The sequence below is a fragment of the Cynocephalus volans genome, chromosome 3 (assembly GCF_027409185.1).
Source record: "Cynocephalus volans isolate mCynVol1 chromosome 3, mCynVol1.pri, whole genome shotgun sequence".
NCBI classification, from domain to species: Eukaryota; Metazoa; Chordata; class Mammalia; order Dermoptera; family Cynocephalidae; genus Cynocephalus; species Cynocephalus volans.
The window spans coordinates 43,040,060-43,046,711 of NC_084462.1; the positions used below are offsets into that span (position 1 = coordinate 43,040,060).

Here is a 6,652-nt window from a genome sequence, read left to right on the forward strand (position 1 = left end):
AATGTCTTGAGGGCAAGACCCAGGCCCAGCTCAGGGCTGGCATGGGGTAAGTGCATGACAGGAAGGTATTACCATATGAAATGCACGCGTTCCTATCAGTGTTCGTACAGTCTATCCTATACATAAAGTATGCAGTAACCAGCAACCCGTCTGTGTTCCCTGAGACAGACAACTCCGAAATGGGGAGTGATAGTGCAGCCAAAAAATAATAATAATAAAGAAAATCAGGGTCATATAAATAACACCTAAGAATATGTAAAGGTAAAAGCACGGTCTGCATGTCAAAGGCATGGATTGCTTCTGTCACACATTAGTGACCTCAAGCTCTAACTTTTGTGTCTCAGTTTTCTCATCTGTTAAAAATAGACATGCACCCCCATACCCTGGCAACCCCACAGGATTACTGTGAGAACTCAACTAAGGAAAAGTTTCTGCAGTCACTTTCCACAACAGGGCCGGGGTGGTCTTTACCTGTAATAAAAGTGTGCAGACTTGGGAGGGTCTCCCGCCTCCCATCTGGTTAACACGCTCAGAATATCAATGCGGAGGGCAGATGCTCTGTCTCTCCAGTGGGTGTGTTCTAGAAAGTGCCCTGAACAGCATAGGCACTGAGCAAGCTACAGAACAAGGCTGTGAGAGCACTTGGAATTTCTCATCTAAAAGCCTGAAAATCAGGCACCGGCAGGGGGAGGTGGGGCTAGAAAAGCCCTGCACCTGTGACAACGCTCAGTATGAGCTGGCTTCTTTCGGAACCAAAGAGGGAAAGGCCTAGAGAAACCATGTTTGAAGTTGGGGAGCCTGAAAAGTCCAAGGAGAAAAGGAGAAATAATCGATCTGGACAAAATTTAGGACATTAATAAAGCTTTATAAATTGCAAAACCGGATTTGGAAAATGAATTTGAGACAGGGATAGGGAGAAACAGCAAGACAGAATCTGCTTTAAAACAAAGGCTCCAAATCATACATCAGCATCCAGAAACCGAGAAACACAGTTGCCATCTGCTTTCATAACACCTTTCTAAAACAGCTACCAAACAAACCCAGCAACGTTTCAAAAATCCTAACAGTAGACATTCCTTCTGAAAATAGAAGTGTCTTACCACGTAATGTATTTAAGTTAAAAAAAATCTTAAAAATATTCTAGGCTATCTCTCGCCCAGAACATTTTGTTCCCCTTTTCATTTTCAGTTTCCTTTTAAAAATCACTTTACCAATGGAAGATTTTGCCCCTGGAGCAGTTTTTAAATTATAATTAGTATTCTGGCTTATACTCTAAGGTAGAGGTTTCAAGATGAGGTAACTCAAGTTTTGCTCAATCTTTACCCTCAAACGGAATCTTCTTTTCCTCCTGCTTCTTTTGGGTTCAGACCAATGCAACAAATCATGGTTGTAAGTTACACATGAGTATTTTCATTATACATTCCCAAAGACGGTTTCAAAAGAGGTTTTCTGCAGTAATGATTGTTTTAACAATTTTTAAAAACCTCACCAATTTCCTTTTGCCAACTCTTTATACTTGCATGAATGAAAAAACCTAAATACTTAATGAAAAGGAAAAAGAGGAACCTGACATTCATTCTGCTTACGTTTTTATTGAGCCCTGCCCAGGAGGAGTAAATTTCATGAGTTTTTGAAGCTGGTGGGGAAGGAAGACAGTAAATAACTAACTGCTATATAGTTTCAGACAGGGGAGAAACAGGTAATTTTTCAGGAGGCTTAACACCAAAGTTGGAATACCGTAGCGAGTGAAGCATGTTAGAAATGCTCATATCACCCAGCTCCTTTGAATCCAAAGCCTGGTCGAAATGGCTGGCCCATGGTTCTAGGCATCCGATTAGTGCTATTAGTATCCCTTGACCAATATGGCTTGCCTGCAAAATGTGTTTAATGGGTTTGTGGACATCAGAATATCACGGAGCTGCAGGACAGAGAAATATATTGTCCTCAATCCCAGAGGAGCACCCAAAGGTTGGAGAGGGGAAGGGTGCCCCCCAGCATGGTTATGGCAGTAAGACGCAGCAGTGAGCAAGACAGATCCAGTCTCTGACCTCAGGAGCTTCAGCGGAGACCACAAGGTAATTAAGGGGAAATTAAACAGGTGAAGAAGGAATACACAGATAGTGGGAACTGCTGTCCAGAGTGAGGGACCTGACAGAGACGGTAGGTTTAGAGAAGGTGGCCAGGGAAGGCCTTCTAGGCCGTGTGAAGAGTCAGGGGGCAGCAATACAGAGGCCCCATGCTGGAGGGCAATGGCCTGGTGACCTGAGATGGCAGACGCCAGATCCCTTGAGGGTGTGAGGGGAAGGAAGTACCCTGGATTACATACCAGTTGCATGGAGAAGCTATTGAAGAGTTCCATGAAGAGGACTGGCACAATCCAATTTACCAATTAAAAAAAAAAAATCGTTCTGGCTGCCAACCAGAGAATGGGGGGAAGGGGGACCGTAATCGTACAGGAAAGAGATGCCGGTACCTTGGACAAGGGTGGAGGCCTTGAGAAAGAAGGGGACAGACCAGGACACATTTTGGAAGTAGACCCAACAGGACTTGCTAACAGACTAAATTCAAGAGATGAGGAAATGGAGTGGAGGATAACTCCCAGGTTTTTGATCTGAGCAATGGAGTTGACTAGGGGGACACTTCCTGAGCTGTGGAAGCCTGGGAGAGGGAAAGGTTTGGCTGACCCTAAAACCTCCTTTAGGAACAAATTAGGTCTGAGATTAGTATGTTATTAACTTAGTTTTTTTCTTCCTGGATATAAGCAAAGATAAAGGCATTTAATGTTAACGTTTCCCCAAATTGTGCATATTCTACTTGTCCCTCTGATGCCTGAGTACTTTGATACCATATGAGTGAGTGGCAAACTCTAACAATAGTGTTCTGTGCATTTGGTAAGAGGTTTGCTAAAAGCATAACTATGTGCCCCTGTTTCTCTAGTGCTCCCACTGCTGCAAGGGTATGTGTTTGGGTGAGAAAAATTTCGTGGCCTCAAATTATGAAGGGGCAGGTTGAGCCGGCCACAGGGTCCCTCAAATTTTCCACCATCATCTCCCAGATGACCCCCATCCTTCCTAGGCTCCATCTCCCCATCCAGCCAGGGAGTCGCCTGCAGACTGAGGAGCGGCAGATTCATCTGTACCAGCCAGAGAGGCGACGCTTGGGCAAGAGGCCTGTCCCATACTTGGAGGCGAGTGAGGGCCCGCTGGGCCAGCCGGCATCACCAGGCCGCCCTCCCTGGGGCAGAGTGAGACTTTTGGGCAGTCCTTTCCCAACACACACTCATACGCACTCTCACACTCGCGCGCTCACGCTCCTTCAGCTCCAAGTTCAAGGGCAGGGTTTTCTCCAAAGGCAGAGGAAACGTAGAGACGCCCTGGGGTATTTTCCTACTTCTGTTTCTTCCCTCTGCTCCCCCCCAGCCTCGGCCCCGTAGTGCGCGGGGTTTCGGGGTTCCGCGCCCTGGCCCCGCACAGGTCCAGCCCGCAGGCTGGTTAGGGGTCCGGGCGAGAGGGAGCGGCGGTGTGTGACGCGGGTCGCCCTGCACCCTCCGCTCTCCTCGGGCTGTGGGGGCAGGGCCACCCATGCCCGACAGCGCGGCAGCCTGGAGAGCGGGCCGGGGCTGCGGGGCGCGCGGGCCCGCGGGCAGGCAGGCAGAGGCCAGGGCTCCACACCGACCCTGCGCACGGTTCCCGGTCCCCGGGAGGGGCAGGAGGCAGCCAGGCCCCCGGGAGGGGCGCGGGCCGGAGCGGCACCTACCTGTGGCGGCGGCGGGGCAGGGGCGCGGGCGCTCTGGGACGCGGGGCCGGGCGCGCCGGGCGGACACCAGCCGGCCCGGGCCTGGCCGTCCCACCGCCCTCTAACCCCCCGCGCCTCGGGCCGCGCGCCGGGGCCGGGCCGGGCCCAGACGCACTTCCTCAATCCTGCAGCCGGCGGGCGGGAGGCGGGAGGCGGGCGGCGCGAAGAGCGCACGGGGCGAGGCCGCCGTGCTCCCAGGGTCCGCTGGCGGCGCTCCGCACAATGAGCACGAGGAGTCCCCTAGGTGGCCCGCCCTAGCTTCCCCAGCCGTAAAACGCGGGTGGTCACGCTCACCGCTCGCACTTCGGGACCCTTCTCGCGCCGAGTCTCCGCCAGGTTCGGATCCCCGCTCTCTCCGCGCGGGGCGGGCGCAGCGGTAAGATTGGTCGGTTCTCGACTCAGCCCAGCTTTCACAGTCCCTCTGCTCTAGTAGCAGCAAAATCGGCAGATTACTCTCTAACTTGTATGTTGGCCATACACTCCCGTTGTAAATATTAAAAAGACGGGGAATATTCATTTATGTACAGCTCTTTACAGGGCAGCATAGAAATACGTATTTTTAAAGCGTTAATCTTTTGCAAGATGCACCTCTCCACCACCTGAATTTACGAATTGTGAACACATGCAAAGATACTGCTATTTGGTGAATCATTTCTAACTGCCTGCTTTTGGGGGAAGGGGCAGTAAAACGTGGAATGTCGGCAATTTATCATGTTTCAACCTACCATAAGCGTGTTCATCACACCACTAAAGCTAATACCCAAACGCAGACCACGAAGATCTGTGCCCGTGCTGCACGCAGGCCTCAGATTGGGCTCCACGTGCCCTCCCAGGAAGGAGAAGCCCGCTCAGAAAAAGCGGATGGTTCTACACCCTGGCAGAACCAACGCACCCTAAGCTCTTCTTGTGTAATGTCATGACTCCAATATTCCTAGGATTGAGCGCAAAACAGAGACAAATCGCCATAACCCTCACTGCCATTTCACATAACTCGTGCAGCCGCAGGGCCCTCAAAACGACCTCGTGGACACCCCAGGCAGTGGTTACGTGGAGCGGTTCCTTGGGTTCCTGGTTGGCGAGGGGAGCCCTGGGAAGCTTTGCTCTTCTCCCAAGAGGCTGCCTCTCCGGCTCTCCCGCCACCAGACGCCCTTCCAAAAGGGTGTGGCTCAGTTTTGCAATCCTGTTCTCACCATTGAGGTGCTCATACCAGTTTGCAAGGGGCAGCAGTGTGATTGCTACCAAAAAGTCCCTAATAATTTGCAGGGCGTGGCGTCCGCTGTGATGTGGGAGACCCGCGACGGCAGTGCGGCGCCTTCAGGGCGCACGGCCCCGCCACCTAGCGCCACCGGGAGGAAACGCACGCCTGGCGCCACGGGCAGACACTGGAGGGGACGTGGCCAGTGGGGATAGAGGCAACCCAACTGTCCTTTTAAATGGGCTTGGGAATAGGCTAGGGAAAAAATACGCCCGACTTAGAAAACAGCCAGAACATTGGGCACACGGCTAATCTATTTTGAGCTGGTCATATCCCAGCATCTAACTCTGTCCATTAAGCATGCTTTAGTGGCAGGTTCCCATAGGAAGGTTGCTCCAGGTCAGTTAGTGTTATCCACCTTCAAGATAAGTCAGACACATGGCTAGGTGGATGGAGTGAAAACATTAAAAGGCTTCATCCACCAACAGAGAAGCTAAGGCCTTCCACAGGGTCCACCTGCAGAGAATGTGCCCACCCCCGCAGGCACACAAGTGCATGTGCACACCACATGCATACACACACACGCACACCACACTCTGTCTACTGTCCAGAATGGTTCCCTTAAGGGAGTCATGCTCTGGTAAACCAAGTGAGGGAAAATGTCATTTTCCTATCATTTTCAGCTCACATTTGGATTGAGAAATGGGTGTTACTAGATACATTAATACACACATAAATGCATACGTTAACAGAGATCTGATTCAGGTCTCCTTTAAGTTTTTCTCTTAAAGGGGTGGTGCTTTGTCATCGGACAAAGTGATCTGGATTGTCAATATCAAACGCACAGGTTGAGCTTGGTGGACCCACCCAAGTACAAGGGATGGTCTTGTCAGCTCACAACTTGGCGATTGAGTCTTCTTCCTTAGAAACTGCAGGTAAGTTAAACCCAAACACCTTAGATCCTCAGAGAAAAGTGACAAAATGCACACTTGTGCTCACAGTTGGGGGCAAAATGCTTTCCCTAAATGCAAGCCTCCCCACCATTTTCCACACTTATGTCACCATCACTTTATGATGAAGAGAGACTTGGGCAGCTTAGATGACAGCTTAAACTTAGCCACCTAAGAAGAAGAACCTCTGAGGCCCGGCGCCCTGCCTGGCCAACCCCACACACACAGAAATGGGTTTCACACTCAGGCAGTGCACTGGGCCTGATTGGATTGAGCAAATGTAATTTTATTCTGGAGTTGTTGATTCTGTCTTATTATAAGCCATTTTGTACAGAAGATCTCAGAAAAAGAAAGGCCAGTCACAGAATTAAAATGACTTTGGTCCTTCAATGAAAAAACATAATATTTCTCAAACATCCAATTTTATTTTATTGTTGCATTGTTGAACACAATCTGCAGTTAGGATCAGAATTCCCAGGCAGATAGATTTTTAAACCATACCACAGGGGTAAACCTCAAAAGAAGTGAAATCTAAAACTGTATAGATTTCCATTCCTAAATACAGTATATTACAGAAGTTTAAATATATCACCTCTGTGTACTTACAACTATAAAAAGATACATTAACTATACCAATTATAAATAATGTAGCATTTCATATTAAAGGCATTATTGTACAATGAAAGAATAGGAACTCTCTAATGTATTACTA

General features: G+C 49.5%; 1 protein-coding gene across 1 annotated transcript in view; it reads right to left on the minus strand.

Annotated features, from left to right (window-relative positions):
* Positions 1 to 3,822, minus strand: part of LRRK1 (leucine rich repeat kinase 1) — a 134,968-nt gene extending 131,146 nt beyond the window's left edge. Inside the window, exon 1 of the mRNA XM_063090601.1 lies at positions 3,757 to 3,822. The gene's annotated coding sequence lies outside the window, so the exon portion shown is untranslated. The remainder of the gene's footprint in view (positions 1 to 3,756) is intronic.
* Between the last annotated feature and the right edge of the window lie 2,830 nt (positions 3,823 to 6,652).